Raw genomic sequence first — 19,232 nt, forward strand, 5'->3', positions numbered from 1 at the left:
CTTGCTACTTAAAGCATGGCCCTCATAAGCATCCCCTGGCAGTTATTAGAAATGTAGACTTTCAGACTATACTTACTAAATAACAATTTACATTTTCAAAAGATCTCTCAAATGATTTATAAAGCTGTGATTCACTTAGCCTTTATGACCCCACATCCCCCCACAAGGAGTTGGATATGGTAGAAAATGAAATTACTCATTTGGAAAGTTCTATTTTGGGCAGGAACAGGAAGGGCCTCACCACCCAGCCCAGAAAGTAAAACTGGAAAGTAAAAAAGAAAACATTATTACTTTACAGAATGTTTTGTAAGAACACAGGAACTGAAAATCCTGTGCTAGAAATCAAATATAGGTTCTAAAGCGAGTTCTGGGGACTGATCTTTAAAATCAGGCCCTTTTCTGAAGTTAGTCAGGGTAAACATTCCATGGAATCTACTTTATTTGCAGACAATCTATATCCACATACTAAACACCTACCACTTTGCTAAGTTCTGAGGTGACATGATTAGGAAAATCCCATTCCTACCTATCACTGATTACAGTACAGATGAAGAGGTAAAAACTAAACAAAACATTACAATCTGATGGTTGAATTCCATCATGGATATAGGTGCAAGTGCTATGGAAACACCATAACTGTATGTTCTTCTGCCTATAAAGACCATATTATATTCACTTTATTAGATCCGTGGTCCTGAGACACCGTTTGGGGTTTTGAGAGAACTTAATTAATCACAGCCCTTTGCCTTTACAGGTTCTTAACCAATTGAAACATAAAGGAGCCAGAGTGGAGAAAATACTAATATTAATAGGAAAGGTGAATTGGCAAGCATTGTTTGGGTCCAAAGACAAAATTAGTTTCTTACCAATCTCTCCACCTAAATACTGCTTGACTTTGGGACCCATTTACAGGAAGAGTTAGGTCTAAAGAGAAATATTCAACCAGACACTTGGGAGATGTTAGTCTACCTGAAACCTTAACTGCAAATTAATGAGGGCCAGGGATGTTATGACAGCTTCCTTTGATTTTAATGCAATGACTCCTTCTCATGATGTGGATAAAAAGAGGCTCTGCCCATCTTCACCAGTCAGTTAAATCAATCCCCTTTCTGTAAGGAGAAGTCTGAAAGAGGGTAGATCAGCAGAAGATCCTCTTTCAGAGTAAGATTAAAGTAAGAATGTGAGGAAAACAAAAGAATAATTTCTTTCTAATTTGGTGAGTACTTGATGAATTTTAAATTACTGAAATGAATGAATTAAAAAGAGCAACTACTTCTTTCAGGGACATCAGAGAGAGTCAATCGTACTTTCTCTTAGAGTGGGAAAGGGTAGCAGTGAATTCTAAGTGGAGAAAAAGGCCTTTCAAAAAAACATGGCACATTTTGAGAATGGCCAGAAAGCCAGTAGTTGTTGCGTAGGTTACGTGGAAGGAATGGCAGTATACAAGTACAATCTTAGTTGTAATTATTTAAATATCATGTAAACAGTTACAAAGTGCTTTCCTGTATATTATACAAAACATCTTATATACTGCAAAAGATCTATTGGAACTTTTTTATCTTTATTCTTCATGGCTAAGTCATGCATAATTAACATGCAGATATAGCCATATATTTTCTTTTTATTTTAGACATTATCATTATAAACTTATCCAAGTCTTAATGAAGTTAAACAATTGATAAATAATTTTATTTGGGGTTAAAAAAAGGAGGGTCAGGACTGAATTTCATCAAATTCTATAATGCAATAAACAGATTTTAAAAAGTTAGAAACCTCCAACCTTTTCAAGCTACTTTAAAATGGTTCCAAATCGAACAACCATAGATTACATTGTTTTTCAAACTTTGGGAGTTTGTGTTTTCTTTGAATGATACTCTATGTAGAGATTGGACCATATAGAATATCAAAATTTATTTGAGTGGTATCACTGTATACATCTCAGTTATATCTAAGTTAAAAAGTACAAATTAAATAATATGATAGTGAATCTATAATATAGTGATTCCTCACAATGTAATGAAATGTGTCTGAAATAGGAAATATATGCATAAATATAAAACATTTGAAATGCTATTTTTATTTAAAAGATGATAAATTGATTAAAGAAAAAAATTGCGTAATGTGGATTTTATAAAATATGTAGAAGTAAAATGTGTGGCAGGAATAGCCCAAAGAATGGGAATGTAGTAAATGGAAGTATAATAATACAGCATGTAGACTGTGGTAAGTTAAGGATGTAAACTGAAATCCCTAGAGCAATCACTAATTATTTTTAAAATTTTTCAATTACAGTTGACATTCAACATCATTTTATATCAGTTTCAGGTGTACAGCATAGTGGTTAGACATTATATAATTTACGAAGTGATTCTCCCGATTAATCTAGTGCCCACCTGGCATTATACATACCATTATAACATTATTGACCATACTTTACATCCCTGTGATTATTTTGTAATTACCAATTTGTACTTCTTAATCTCTTTACCTTTTTCACCCAGCCCCCCAACCACCCTTAGATGTGACAACCATCAGTTTGTTCTTTGTATTTATGAGTCTGTTTCTGTTTCACTTTTTTATTTTTTTGTCTTTTAGAAATAACTATTTTTTAAAAAACTGAATTATAGCTAAATAGCCAATAAATGAGATTAAAAAGAGAATATTAAATACTCAAGAAAAATCAGGAAAGGAAAAAAATGGACAGAAAACATATGGGGCAAATAAAAAAGCAAGTATTAAGGTAATAAATTTAAATTCAAACATATAAATAATTTCATTAAATGTAAATGAACTATAGATTCCAATTAATACTCAGAAATTATCAGATTGAAAAAAAGGCAATAGTGTACTATATACAGTTTATAAGAGATGCACTTTAAATATAAATATACAGATAGGTTAAAAGTAAAAGGGGAGAAAAAATATATCACACAAATATCAATCACAAAAAAAGCTGAAAAGACTATTTTAATATTGAAGTAGAACTCAAGAAAAGTTTGTTAGAGATCAAGGACATTTCACAGTAATGCAACAGTCAATCTCTCAAGAAAAATGATAATTCTAAATGTATTTGTATTTAATAACAGAGTTTCAAAATACATAAAACAAAAAAACCCTGAGAGATATAAGGAAAGTAATAGATAAGACCATAATTTAAATCCCAGTTGAGAACCTCTGGGATAGACAATAGATGAATGGAACAGAAAAAAGAGCCAAACAGTAGACTCACACATTTATGAAAAAAATTTTTTTACAAAGGCCCCAAAGCTGTTCTAGAGAAAGAAATGTTTTTAATAAACATTGCTGGAACATTAGATAGGTATACGGAAAAAATAAACATCGATCCCTACCCCATACCACATATAAGAAGTAATTCAAGATAGATCAAGACTTAGGAGTAAAAGCTGAAACTATAAAGCTTCTAAAATAAAATCTCTTTATGATCAAGAGTTTTTAGATATGACACTAAGAGCACTAATCACAAAAGAAAAAAAGATAAATTGGACTTCATTAAAATTTGAAATTTCTGCTCATTACAAGATACTGTTAGCAAAATGTTTGGACAAGCCATTGACTAGGAGAAAATGTTTGCATTGCAACTATATGACAAATAATTTATACTCAGACTATTTAAAGAACAACCCAGTTTAAAAAATGGTAAAATACTTGAACAAACACCTCACAAGAAAAAGATATACAAATAAATAAATACATGAAAAAAGTACACAAAATAATGAATCGCTAAGAAAACAAAAGTTAAAATCACAATGAAATATTACTACATATCTACTACAATGGATAAACAGATAAAATTAAGTATACTGATAACACTAAATGTTGGCAGGTAGGTGGAGCGACTAGAACTCATATGTTGCTGGTAAGGTTGTTCAATGAACACTGAAAAGAGAGTTCAGCATTTTCTTATAGTTAGACACACCTATTCTATATTTAGCAATTCCACTTCTAGATATTTACCTGAGAAATAAAAACTTGTACAGATACTTGTATGAGAATGTTCTTTGCAGCTTTATTTATATATTCAATGTTTATCGACAGGACAATAAATAAGAAAACTGTAGTATATTTTATACAATAGAATATTACTCAGCAATAAAAAAATGCACTGCTGTTATACAACAATATAAGATGTAACTAAAGAACATTATACTGGGTGAAAAATTAAAAAAGATTGTAATTTCTTTACAATTCATTATATGAAGCTCTACAACAGGGAAAATGAATCATTGGAGGAAAAAAAATCAGTTGCCTTGTGGTGAGTATATGGAGGAATTGACTGGGAAGGGTCACAAAGGAATTTTTCAAATAATGAAAATATTCTGTATCTTGACAGGATGATACCCTCTGTAGCCTTGAACATTCTGTTCCCTTTGTTTGCTCCATGCTTTTCACCATTTTGCACTTGGATAATTCCCATTCATTTAAGACAATTCAATTGTCGCTTTCTTTGTAAGTTCTTCCATAGATTCTCCAGCAGTATTATTTATACTCCATGCTACATTTTATCAGAATTTTATATTACAATTATTTCTTCATGTTCTGAGAGTATTCTGGCCCATTCATCCACGCACATCTTGAGGGCAGGAATTGTATACTTCATCTATATGTACTCATTGCCAAAAACAGCGCCTGGCATATATTAAAAACTCAATGAACATTTTTATTATTATTTTTTTAATTTATTTATTTTAATTAGTTTCAAGTACACAATACTTTGGTTAGACATCTATATAGTATGTAAAATGATCCCCACAATTATTTCCTCCCTCTTCTGACCCTCCACCTAGCCAACATATTCATGCTAATTGCATTCCCTGTGCTGTGCTCCCCATTTGCGTCAATGAACATTTTAAAAAATAAATGTTGTACATAAGAATCCATTAATGATTTATAATTTAATTAAATTGATATTACAATTTTTAAAATTCAGGTATAATCTGGTTTAACTAATTTTTCAATATAATCTACCCTTATTTTCTAGTACCAAGGATATGGAATTCTTACTCATACTCAGTGGTATTCCATGCCTGAGTTCCTATTTCTACTTTATATATCCACTATCTCGATGTTCAAAGCTTGTTTATAGATTTACTTCTGATTATTCAGTTAAAATCTGACCACACAGACTTTCCAGACTAGATTCTGCCTTAATCTTGACTAAAGATCCTTTTGTCTCCCCTTAAGTCAATGTCCTAGTCCTATTTCACTCTCCAGACTTATGTCCCCACAAATCTACTCCCAAGTTAACACATTCATCTTTGTATGTGTTGGGAAGAAGCTGATTCAAGATGTTAAGTATGGGCTATGCCTCTAACTGGCAGAGATGCCTGGAATGACCTCGGGAAAGTTAAGAAAACAAATGCAATATATATGTAAATATAAATGTATATAATAAATATACTTGAAAACAATTAAAGACCAAGATATTACTAGACCTCCTATATTTCCAATAATAGCAAGACTATGGTGGGCTTTAAGTGCCAGGCTATCAGATTTGGAATATATTTAGTAGACATTGGGGGAGCTGTCAAATAGTTTGTGAACAAGGCATTTACCTCAGCTTCTCCGGGTACCAATTTTTCACATGAAAAATGAAGATCAAGGTATACAAAAATTGGCTATAGAGCTACACTTCTCCTTATTGTGACCATGACAATCATTTATAAACACAGTAATCTATATGACATTCTAAGAAGCCACTTCTGTTTATTTTTTTTTTTTAATTTAATTTTTTTTTAGGCGAGGCAACCCTTGGTTGATCTCACAGATTGCAAAGACCTCGTCAGCTTACAATCTCTTATTTTTTATTTTTTATTTTTTACGCCTACTGCCCCTGGTCTTCCTAGGTGGTCTCCTATCCAAGTACTAACCAGGTCCAACCCTGCTTAGCTTCCAAGATCAGACGAGATCGGGCTTGTTCAGGGTAGCATGGCTGTAGTAAAAGTTACTTCTGCTGATGAGAGTTTACCTTCAAGACAAAACCCATATGCCATACCAGGGCTGGCACCCTGATCACAGCCTCCAGAGCTATGAGAAATAAAACTTTATTGTTTATAAACCACCCAGTTTATGGAATTTTGTTATAGCAACCTGACTGGACTAACACAAGATGTTTCATATAGAACTCTTATCTCCATTAAAGTGTACATGTTCAATAATGGGAAGTGACATGTTTCTCTCTCTCTTCTCTCTCTCTCATATCCCTCCCACACACACCACATAAGAAGAGAAGTGAAAACTGATCATTTAAAAGAGTTGTGTTTTGGGGTGGTTCCATAGAGTAGTGATTAGCACATCTGCTTTACACGCAGAAGGTCCTAGGTTCATGCCCCAGTGGAGCCATGGTCCATATCCCAGGTGCACCAGGCTCTGGGTGCGCCAGGCCCCCCTAGTGCACAGGGGGCACTTGGCCCCATGTGTACACTGCCAGCATGTGGAAGGAGATGCCCCACCTTCAGAGATCCAGTTCTTAAGGGGAAATGGCAACATCCATAGGAGAGGGGTGGAAGTGGTGGGGGAGTGTATTAAAGAGGGGGAAAAATGTCTGTATAAGTAACTTAATAAGTACTTCAATAAATTTGATTGGCTTTAATAGTAACGCACACAAAACTCAAAAACAAAAACATCACCACCACTACCTATTAGTATTTTTATTAGTTTGGCATTACATTCATAGATTAATTTAGGAGAAGAGATTTTATAATAATTTTCTTATTTTGTCATTTCTTTTTAATCTTTCTAATTTTGTTTTCTTTGCTGTTTAAATTTTCAAAATTCTACATAGTTAAAATAATTTTAAAATATTACATGATTTAAACATTTAATTGTATATATCATCTATCATTATAAAGTCCTCATCATTATGCATATTACCTCCAACGTAATTCATTAATAACCAAGCATTAAGAAACTTGCACCTCAGTCATGTAGATCTTTCTCCTCAATCTTATAACAAAAAGTAGAATTTGTTTTTATCTTCAGGGACCTCTCATTTAAAATTTTCCACCTTTTTTTCTCTTAACTATGATATAGCAATGGACTAATGACAATAAGTCATGATCATACTTAATATAGTGGCTTTCATTTGATATATTTAAAATAGTATGGGAGATCTTAGCTATGGCTATCAAAGGCTTTAACACAGTTAAACATCTATAGCTAGACTTTAATTAAACATTTTTTACTAGCAAAAATGGCTTTTTTTTTTGCTACACAAGCACACACATCATTATTTGTATACATACGTAAGACACTTATACTTGCAAACACACATGTAATAACAATCTTGAATATAAGTTTTTGCTGAATGTTACACCTACATGTTACACATATAACACACACATAACTCAAATATATACATACACGTATAATAAATAAGTAGACAATTACAAATTGAAGTATTAGTATATTTTAAATATGAATTAATATTTAAAATTTATTTACCTTTACCTGGATTTTTTCATACTGTCAAATCTTCATTTTAAGATAACATTCCCATTAAAAACAAAAGGCATGATAAGACACATTTTCCTAACACTTAAATATTAAATTTTACATCCCAAATATGACAACTACTTGCTAGCACTTATATAACTCTTAGGGAGTTAAATAAGTATTTAATATAATCCTTTTTTTCTATGACAAGTATTCAAATTTTATTACTAAAATATTTTTCTAATTGAATAGGTTGAATTTTTTCCAAAGCACCTTTAAATGTATATAGACTGATTTTTTTAATTCTGTCAATGTTGCTATACCATTTAAAGTCCTGAAAGCCTTCATAAGAGGAATGTTCCATAATTTTAAAAAATGAGTTAATATAGTTTAGGTTCTGAAAACACGATTTTATACCTATAAACATAAAAGCCTGATCTTGGCCCTTTTATTATTAATGATATGGCTTTTCATCTTTAAGAATACCCTTGGGTTTACAAAAGATGAAATGGAGCTGACTTCATGCTCTCTATGAAGTGGTCCATACACCTAGTTCAACCACATTCCCAGAATATAGCGGTGAGAGAAATTAGGAAATAAATGGAAGGTTGACCAACTTATATCAAAGAAGAACTTGATAAATTTCAGAATCATAAGACTAAATTTTTATTAATAGATCAGATCTGCTAATACTAGAATATTAACCACTATATTTATAATATATGGATAATGAAGAGACATTAATTATTGCCATTGCTCTCATAGAGATTTGTGTAATGTTGCTACTAATCTATGAAAACTTGAAACACCATTCCAGCATTTCCAATGGTATGTATGGCTCAACATTTTTTTGACGGATGGGATTTTCTGGTTTATATATAATAGGAAAAGCATTTCTAACATATCCTTAAATAATTAAGGATAATTAAATTATAATTAAAATCACATGCTATAATTGAAATTTATATGCATATATGAATCACATATCTATATCTCATTTTATATATCACATTTCTGATTAGGTGCTGCCATTTAATATTAATATTTTGAGAAGTTCATCAACCTATTGTTGAAATTATATTCTTCTAGTTTAGTAGAACTATAATGCTCTCATGGTTAATTTGATGTGTTACCTTGACTGGGCCACAGGTTGCCTAGATACTTGGTCAAATGTTGGGTGTTTCTGTGAGGATGTTTGTGGATTAGATTAACATTTAAGTTGGTAGACCGAGTTAGGCAGACTGACATCCTTTCAGACTCAATCTGAAATACTGGCTCTTCTTGAGTCTCTAGCCTTCCAGCCTTTGTACTAGAGCTACACCTTTGGCTCTCCTATTTATCAGACTTTCAGATTCAGACTGGAGCTATCACCTCTCTTTTGTTTTATACATATTATGTCTTTAAAATTTTTTTATATTGTTATTTTTTTCAATTATAGTTGATATTGCATATATTATATCTTTAAAAAGATTCTCAAACCTTTAAACCAAAGCAATCAGCTTAAAGTCAACTCTTGGGGTAGATGAAACATTGAAATTATATATTAAAGAATTTTCTGACTAGTTTCTTTGGTTAGTGGTGTCCAGAACCTGTAGCGTGAGCTTTATCCTGGGAATCATTTATTTGCAATATAAGGTGCATTGATGACTGCTCATTCATTGTTATTTTTCATTGCTATGATCTTAACTTCAGCATTTTTGAAACATAATTTGCCAAATAGCTATGATTCAACTATGAAGGGGGCAAAAGTTTTATAGAAAATTTTACAGAAAATTTTATTTCCCAATTAATTCAGGGGAGGACATGTTTGATATATGAAATACTCTGAAACAACCAAGAAAATTTAAGAATAGGAATTAAATGATGAATAAATGCACAGGACTCAGAATATGAGAAATTATACAACTATTAGAGAAGAAAGGAGCAAAATACTTGCTAGGATTTTAAAAGATTGGGACAATATGGTGATTAATTTCATGTGTCATTTTGTCTAGGCTGTGGTACCCAGATATTTGGTCAAACATCATTCTAGAAATTCTGTGGAGGTATTTTCTAGATGAATTTAACATATAAATCAGTAGACTTTGAGTTAAGCAGGTTGTCCTCCATAATTGAGGGTGGGCCTCATCCAATCTTAAGAGAAAAAGACCGACCTCCCCAAAATAAGAGGGATTCCACTACCAGATGGCCTTTGAATTAGAATTGCAACATCGACTTTTCCCTGGGTCTCCACGCTTTTAGCTGACCCTAAAAAGTTTGGATTTGCCAGCCTTCACCACCATGTGAGCCAATTACTTAAAATCAATCAACCTTTCTCTCTTTTTATAGAACAAAACATATGTAGATATTTGTATATCTCCAATTGTATCTGTTTCTCTGAGGATTCTGATTAATACAGGAAAACTTTAAAAAACAAATCATTTGGTCATTTTAACAGTTTATTGTTAAAAAGAAAAACACTCAATATTGGTACATTATTTCTGAAGCTGAAAGATTAAAATCCCTGATTTTTTTTTTAGGCTCTATCCAACTATAATGCATTGTCAATAACCCTAAAAACTATTCTGTCAGTTATATAAATAGATTTACTTTCGCTTATTCTTTCAGTCAAAAAAGACATTAAGTATTATTTAATTTTCCTAAGAACTCATTTTTGCCTGAGCTGAGAAGTTTTATTGGTTGCTTCTTTCCTGGCTTTACTCTTTTCCTTTTGTGTTTGAGAATCAAGCTGTAATTAGAACTCAATTTGCCCTAATAATCCTAAGGAAGTAAAAATAGAGTGAGCCAAACAAACCTGAAAGCTGAAACCGCTTCCATAAATTATGATGGGTATTTACCAGAAAAGAAGCAATCATTCCCTGAGAAATCTGAAAGTATTTGAGGATCTTACACACAATTCCCACAGTAATAATGACCTTTTTTTTTTTTTTTGCCAGTGGAACTGTGAATCCTTCAAACATTTCCTCAGTACTCCATGTATTTCTTCATTTATGCAACAAAATTATACTGGTTTTCAACTGAGAATAAAGTAGAAAGATGTGTAAAACATGTTCTCTACATTTAAGAAGATTGGAGTCCAAGAGAAGACAGATGTGAAGATAAATTAATACAAGAGCACTAGAGGTCTAGTGATACAGGTGTGTATAGTATGTATCATGTACATATTGGAGGTCATTTTCTCATCTTTATACAGAAACAAAGACAAGCTGGCTCCAGATTTCATTCCAAGATCCCCTCTGATTAGGCACTGGCAATGATTATTCAAAAGGAATGGCTGTTAAAAAGTTCAGATTATATAATCCTCGTGACAATTTTTCTGCCACCAAAATTTTAAATTCTGCTCTAACTGGAGAGCTCCCACACTTAACCATATGCTTCGCTTACTAAATCTATGTGCACCCACTTGTCTGAGAAGACCCAGAGTGTAGTGTATTTTACAAAGTATACCATCAACTTCCCTCATATTACACACCTGTCACTTCATCAACAACGTTTCTAAACCATTTTTAGTTTCCTCTTTAATACATATTTGTCTATTTCTCAAACACATAATTGACTTGAGAATTGGTTTCTCTGATAGCTTTAGTAATATTTGATATGGTATAGACTGTGCACAAAGGCTATAGGGGATTGATATGTCATTTTAGGTCTTGTTAATAATTTCTTTTCAATCTCAGTTTCAGAGTCCAGCCAAGCATAGAGGCATTCTCATGGAATGAAACTGGTATACGTTTACTGTTTCCTCACAGAAATATTTTAATTTGTCAACATGTTGTCATAATCTAATAAGATTAGATTATACTTGATAACCATTGAGAACAAGTTAGAATGCCACACTCATGATATCATGAGAAATGCCTCCTTAGAGGATTCTCAAGAGGCCCTACGGGCTATATTCACATTTATGATAAGTGGTGGCTGATAACAAGCTAAAATTCAAGGCCCAGTCTAATCTGGGAATTATGTGGGTGGGAACAACTAGCAACAATTCTCAAAGTGTGAAAAATAAATTATCTCACAGAGACCTTGCTAATAAACAAGAGTATCAGAGGCAAGCAGGACTGGCTGCTCTGGTTTGGGCAAAAATCATATTCCTTATCTAGAAATCTTGTTGAACCCAATTCACAAATTGCCAAAAGAAATCTGAATTTTAATGAGTTTCTGAGCAGAAACAATGGCTTAAAATTTTACAAAGGGAGTGGCACAGGTAGTCTCATTCTGCTGAGATGGTCTTAGAAGTGTCTATGACCACAAAAGCTGCAAGCACGTTGCAGCTTTGGGCAGAAATCAAATACTTCACTCAATGGATACCTCTTAGGTTTTGAACTTAAAACTGCGCATTTGAAAAACAACTGCTAGGCTTGTTATTTGGCCTTATTCAAAACTGCACTCACCAAAAAAGTATCAACTAATTTGAAGCCAGTAATATAGATCATGTCTTGGGTGATACCAGAGAGACTACCCAGTAGGGAAGAACTAGCCCAGCAGACTCTTTCATAAAGTGGAAGCGGTGTGATCAAGATCATGCCAAAGGGAGATGTCTGGGAGGTGTCCAGCACATACAGAAACAAGTTGATTTATTGCCTATAGGGACAATGACAGAGGCCTCTGAGGATCTTCTTAGCCCCATCACTGTCTGACTGAACCTTATGATTTTTCTCCCAGCTGAGGCAAGGCCTGGTTTACTGGCTTTGTTCACTGTTCACTGTTTGGAGTTCCCAGATTGAAGGCCACATTTCTGTGTGAAAATCAGCAGCACCTGGAAGAGGATAAGCCTTAAGGGAAGAGGTCAACACAAACTGCACAATGCACAGTGCAGGTGCTGTCTGTTCAACATTGGAAGTGTTGTAAAACTCCTACCATCAGGAAGTCATTTGGATACTTACAAACCCTGTGGCTGCAGCCAGTGACCTTGCTAAAAGGTCTCATGACCTCACAAATTAAGATAAAGAGCATCCTTGTATGAGGAGCTCGGTTTTATGATTCCCTGTAAAAACTTTGAAAATTAAAGTGAGCCATAACCATCAAAAAACCTCAGTTTCTGACTCAGAAGACTAAGGCAGTTGCCTTTGTCATATCCCTGGCTAGAAGCTCCCTGGGGCCCTGAAATCAATAGGCATGAAGGAGCTTGGGTCCTTCATTAAAGGGCTTACAGATGACACATTCCTTTTGTACTTTCCAACTAATGTGATAAGAAACTACATCTTTGTCTACAAGAAAGAAATCCTTTGAAATGGCTTGGGTAAGATTGCATGAGGGCAAGGGCCTGTGCATAGCTGGGAAATAGACTGTATTCTATTATTACTGTTAGTTCCAGGGGTGTATATTGTACATCTTAAACTTACACAATGTTGTATGTCAATTGTATCTTAATAAAATTAGGAAAAAAAAATTTAAATACTATGAATTCTTCCTGGAGGTAGAGCCAAGAAGAATCTATTAGCATAACCGCTGTTCTTAACAGCTATGTGGATAAATGGTACATCTGCTGAGCCACAAAATTCAGCCATGGAGGTCATAATTGAAATCAGTGAGAGATCACAAAAGAAGGAAAGGACACTTACAAAGGGGTAACAATATCAGGGAGGAGAGCAATCATGCTATTTCCATTATAGCATCAAGAGAATGATGCTCTTAGCTATCTCAAAGTTAGCACTGGCTAGGATGGGGAGGATTTAATGCATAGATTCCTTTGTTAAACAACAAAAAAAAAGTAAAGTAAAACTTTCCTGGAAGCCACTCAACAAAATTCCTCATGGCTGATGGCACAAATAAGCCCCATGGCTGTTACTAGGTACAAGGGAGCTGAGGGAACTCAACTGCTTCTTTAGTTGAAAGCGTTAAGGAAAAAAAGGGAGTTGAAATGGCTGTGGATTTATCCCATTAACAGCATCTTCCACAAGGGGCGTGGCAGGGTTGTGGTCAGATTTTTTTTTTTTTTTTTTTTTGAATGGTCATTGTATCTGCATAGTAAAAGAAGGAAAAGAAAAGACAAATTCTGGACCAGGGACAGCAGTTAGCAGGCTGTTGTGAGAGGAGAAGGGATGAGGCTGGTATTAAACCGGTGGTGATAGGCATTGAGGAGTAGGTACTATATGAGTGATAAAATGGAACTATACTTTGTCACTAGATAGAAGGGATTAGGAAGGGGGAGAAATGACACTGAACGGGGTGAGTATTGACGCTAATGGAAGAGGAGAATGTCACGGATGGAGGTGATTCATTTGGTTTTCTGTGCCTATCTAATTCCTTGTATTTTTTTATCTTCTACTTTTTAATACTTTAAAAATTTTTGGACCATATTGTTCTAAAGTAAAGTAAAATGGGTCTGAAATGTTATGACAAACGCAACATTTATTATAATCCCAAACCTTATAACAGTGTCAGGGGAATCCACATGCAGATTTTATGATTACAAAGCTCATAGTTACTTACAGAATTTCTGTTTCAATCATCCAACTTGCTATATCCCAGAAGAAACTTCTAAGGGCCAAATGAGATACTTTTGGGAAAAATCCTTTGTAATCTGCAAAATGTTATTAGGCACTTGCACACTATTATAAGAAATCATTTTGGAAAGATTACTGTCTAATAGGGGAAACACAATCTGATTCTTATATTTATGAAAATGGAAATAAATTTTGACTCCATTTGACAGGGAACATTACGTATGAAACACTTCTAATTTTCTATCCCTTCCTCACACCTTCCTATGATGCGTGATATGTATACCTGGTGAATTGGTGAGCCGAAATTAACTTCTGGGTTGGCTCTCACTTTGGATCAGCCTGGCTGCAGACAGACTCATTCTAGTCTGTTTTCTTATGCCTAGTGGCAGTGGAGCTTGTTTGGTCTCTGTAGGGGAAGTTGAAATGTGGGAGGGTTAGTTTAAGGCTACACTGAAGTATTTAAGTCTATGTAGTGAAGTATTTAAGTCTACAGTGAAGGAAATCATAGTGCGTGCATATTTAAGCTACATGTTCCAATCCAGGTTTTGGTCGTAATATATTGATATTTTGATTCTCAGTCATCTAGCTAGGAGTCTAATTCTCTAACTGTCCATATCACAAGAGAAAGGAAGAATATTTATTGGTAGCAGCAGATCCCAACACTATCCATTAAAATCATCTCCAGTGAAGATTCTCAGAATCTTACCCAATAACTTGCTACAAATACAAATATGTTTCTTCTTTCTAATGCTTCCCTCTTTTCCAGGAGCTTCTAATAAGAGTATCCATCCAATACTAAATATGGAGAACACTGCTGTCATCCATGAGAGTGAAAATTGCCTGAAATAATTCACATTCCAATTATATCTGAGAGAGAAAGGAGAAATGCCACTTCTCGATATTCTTAGCTTCAAGATGTTAGGTGAATCCTTAAAGGTGTATCTTTATATCTTTAGATATAAAGAATTATATCTAAGCTTCAAAATACATAAACTTTACATTAATATGTCTTAACCATGTCAAATAGTCTGTGTCTGTTGAGCGGCTCACATCATGGTAGAGACTCACAGGATTCTGTTGCCTCAATAAGTTTTTGTTTCATAAGAGAATAAAATTTATGTTTCTAAGGTATTCCTTCTCTCTCTGCTCCCACTTTTTAATTATAGAATCTCACTTTTCTTCAGGTGCTAGGCCAATCACACTTGGAGAATAAGGGCTATTTTCATAGGAAACACAATTTAAAAATTCAAGACTGAGGCAAAAGTTTGGCTCAGTATCAAAGTCCTTATAGCTGATGGGCCCTGGAGCTGCTTACTGTTTTTTGCTTTTCTCTGGTTCAAAGTCCTTGACTGGATTTCCATTTCCTGCAGTCTTGAATTCTGGGTGGCAGAAGGTGCATTATTGTGCTTCTGTGTCTTCTTCCAAGATTCTGGTGTTTAGTATTTCTTAAGAGCAGTTTCTATGTCAAGTTTGTCTCTCTAGCTCTGTGTCTGCCTGAGTGTTTATTAAAGTGAATTAAGTGAATCATGGTGTGCTCAGATTCAAAGTTCTGCCAAGCAGAAAAGATCCATCAAAATCCAGGCCATGAAAGAATAAGGATTAATATCAAGAAAGTCTAGCCCCTAATTTTTTTCAAAACATTTTTGCATTTTCAAATATACAGAAAAATTGAGAAGATTTTAAAGTTAGCAGCCATATACCCACTACCTAGATTCTACTACTAAAATCTTAAGATTTATTGTTTTTTCTTTCTGTTGAGATATAATTCACATAGCATAAAATTCACCATTTGAAAGTGTACAATTAAGTGGCTTTTAGTGCGTTCACAACGTTGTACAATTATCACCATTATCTAATTCTAGAACATTTTCATCACTCCAAAAAGGAAATTACATACCCATTAGTAGTCATTCTGCTCCTGGCAAACACTAATCTAATTTCTATCTCTATGGATTTGCCTATTCTGCACATTTCATATAAATGGAATTATATAATATATGGCCTTTTCCAACTAGCTTCTTTCACTTGGCATAATGTTGTTTTCAAGGTTTATCCATGCTGTAGCATGTATCATTCCTTTTTGTGGATGAATAATATTATATTGTATGGTGGGACATTGTGATACGTAATCAATATTTATTTGGTCTTTATCTGCATTTCTGGCACAGAGCTCCCAAAACCCTTGGAATTTTCTAAGTGTTGAGAGTGATCAAGGTATCTTTTATTATGGTAATGAAGTGACTTTTGGAAATCGCCTAAGGATGGGGACTGGATGCTGGTAGGAGCCAACCAAATGGTTAGAGAATTGGAATTTTAGTCCCACTCCCTGATTCCTGATTTCCAGAGTTGGAGAGGGGCTTGAGGTTAAATTAGTCACCAATAGCCAATAACTTAGCTAATTATGTCTATGTAATGAAACCTTCATAAAAACCTAAAAGGACCTCTTTAGGGCCACTTTTTTGAATAGTTTCCGCACTGGAGAATCAGAATGTTTTCAAATGCCACCATGCCAGTCCCCAATCTCCATGAGGACAGAAGCTCTTTTGTTCCAGACCTCACCCTGTATATACCTCTTCATCTGGATGTTGATTCGTATTGTTTAACTTTCATTGTAATCAACTGATAATCTAGTGAGTAAATGGGTTTCCCTGAGTTCTAGGAGCTGTTCTAGCAAATTAATCAAACCCAAGGAGGGAGACACAGGAACTTCTGATTTACAGCCAGTCAGTCAAAAACACAGATAACAACCTGAGCTTTTGACCAGTGTCTGAAATGGAGGGCGGTCTTGTGGAACTAAGTTTTTACTTGTGGAATATGATTCTATATCCAGGTAGATAGTATCAAAATTGAGTTGAATTCTCAGACACTCTGCTAGTATCCAAGAATTGCTTGTTATTGTGGGGAAGCCTACTCACATTAGAATTAGGTCCAGGAAACCCCGTTTATATAGAAATGTTAGGTAGCTAGTCAGACATGAGTGACAGGGGGAACAAAGAAATAGGGGTTCAGCCCAGAGACTACCCAAAGAACACTCTACTGGTAGTTAAAGAATTCCTCTTGCATCCCCAGAGACAAAGGAAAGAAGGGTCATAATCTTACCTAGCCTAATCTGGCTACAGATGCCTGAACAGAAGGTACTATCAACCTAAGTTTCATTATAATACTATATTTATGCCTGGAAGTTCATGAATCTAATTATAACAGGCTGAATTCTGGGTAAGTACATATGCACTAAGCAAAGAGTTATATAGCAGCCAAGTGTTAATCAAAATGACCTCATTTGCCAATCACCTAAGAACCCCTTTGTAATTACCCATCACAGCCCTAAATATAATATAAACCTCTCCTTCCCCAGGGGTATGTATCCTTATTTCCACATGGTTAGCCAGTTTAGGCTTGACCCATCTTCTACCTCAGAATGTGCTTTTAATAAGCAAATATTTCTTCTATTCACTGAGTTGAAATTCATTTTCTCATCAGTGATAAGGACCTAGAGGTGTGTGTGTGTGTGTGTGTGTGTGTGTGTATGTTATTGGAACTCCAATCATAGCAATGGTTAACAGATATATCACATTTTGTTTATCCATTCATCAGTTAGTAGACATTTGGGTTGTGTCTTAGTTCAGACTGTTATAACAAAAATACCGTAAACTGGGTGACTTTATTAGGTAGTTAGTTAGGCATGAGTGACGTAGAGAACAAAGATATAGAGGCCCAGCCTAGAGACCACCCAGAGAACAACCTATTGGTAGTCAGAGAATCACTCTTGTATTCCCTAGACAAAGGATAGGAAGGCCATAATTTATAGTTTATCTAATCCAGCCACAGATGCCTGCGCAGAAGGTACTATTCTAATCTGCCCACAATCTAATGATCATTATACTGTCATTGTAATACTATATTTATGCCTGGAAGTTTATGAATCTAATTGTAACAGACTGAATTCTAGGTAAGCACATGCACAGTAGGCAAAGGGTTATATAGCAGCCAACTGTCAATCAAAATGACTTCACGAGCCCATCACCTAGGAATGCCTTTGGAACCACTCATCATGGCCTAAATATAAGCAGACCTTCCCATTTCTGTGTTGTTACAGCTCTCTTCCCTGAAAAACTGCTCCTCTCTTGAGGCATACTTTGTCTTATCTCTTCACTTCCCAAATTCCACAGGGCCGCAGCCTTCCTTAGCGTGGCCCATCTCTTTCTAAAATGTACTTCCAAAAAATCTTACTTTTTCTAAATCTCGCCAATCTGTAATTCTTTGCTCTATTGGTGGAGAAGAACTGAGGGACAACACACTACACATAACACCACCGTCCTCCTCCCTCATGCCTCTGGGGCAATGCCAGATTTCACATCACCCCAGTGGTAACAACTTGAACATTTATTTCTCACAGTTCTGGAGGCTGGGAAGTTCATGATCAAAATACAGCAGATTTGGTGTCTGGTAAGAGTTGGCTTCCTGGTTCATAGACAGCTATCCTCTCTCTATGTCCTCACATTGAGAAAGGGGTGAGAAAGCTCCCTGGGATTTCTTTCTAAGGGTACTAATCCCATTTATGAGGATTCCACTCTCATGACCTAATCGCTTCCCATAGGTCCTACCTCTTAATACCATTACATTTCAACATACAAATTTGATGGGAGAGACACAAATATTTAGTCCATGACAGTTTGTTTCCACTTTTTGGCTATGCGAATAATGTGGTTCTGAGTGTTTTGGCCCTAAGCATCTTTGCCATAAACATCTTTGCTGCAAGCATTTATTTGTGGCATAAGGGAGGAGGACGGTGGTGTTATGTGTAGTGTGTTGTAAATGCCTCAAATATTTTCATAGCAGAACTAATTAGCCATATGGTGATTTTGCCATAAAAGACAAAATAACAAAAAGTAAAAGAGGGACATTAAAAAAAATCATAAAACATAATAAATAAATAAAATTTAAAAGACTTTATTGCAAAAATGAAACTACATTGTCTTTGAAATCTTTTGTTCATAGTATTATACTTTTTTATTTTTTGCTTATTTATTCCTCTCCATGGTTCAGCATCACACTTTTTCTTTTTTTGCTACAATTATTCCTTCACTAACAGAGGTATCAATTTCCAACTAAAGAATCAATAATTAATGCTCTTGAAGACTGTTGTGAATTAGTAGTTTTCTCTTTTATATTGCCATAGCTTGGTAAACTTTTGGTTTTGCCAGATGGGAGGGATGACTGCTCACTGAAGGATTTGTATGTTGATATGTTATCATTTTCTAGTATAGTATACAATCTGGCTTTACACATAACTTTGCAATCAAACTTTATATGAAGTTGTTATTATTCTCT

The 19,232-nt window shown here is 34.5% G+C and overlaps 2 long non-coding RNA genes and 1 pseudogene across 2 annotated transcripts; 1 reads left to right on the plus strand and 2 right to left on the minus strand.

Moving 5' to 3' along the window:
- Positions 1-1,010: 1,010 nt before the first annotated feature.
- LOC120615769 (uncharacterized) lies at positions 1,011-13,353 on the plus strand. Its single transcript, XR_005656357.1, has 3 exons — positions 1,011-1,216; positions 10,389-10,589; positions 12,118-13,353. It is a non-coding gene; the product is annotated as an uncharacterized LOC120615769 (long non-coding RNA).
- Positions 5,840-5,958, minus strand: LOC120615883 (uncharacterized; annotated as a pseudogene).
- LOC120615768 (uncharacterized) lies at positions 10,577-14,420 on the minus strand. The gene is made up of 3 exons (XR_005656356.1): positions 14,185-14,420; positions 13,888-13,978; positions 10,577-12,211 (listed from the first exon to the last, which is right to left on the minus strand). It is a non-coding gene; the product is annotated as an uncharacterized LOC120615768 (long non-coding RNA).
- Positions 14,421-19,232: the final 4,812 nt, after the last annotated feature.

Source organism: Pteropus medius, unplaced genomic scaffold, assembly GCF_902729225.1.
Source record: "Pteropus medius unplaced genomic scaffold, Ma_sr-lr_union100, whole genome shotgun sequence".
Classification (NCBI taxonomy): domain Eukaryota; kingdom Metazoa; phylum Chordata; class Mammalia; order Chiroptera; family Pteropodidae; genus Pteropus; species Pteropus medius.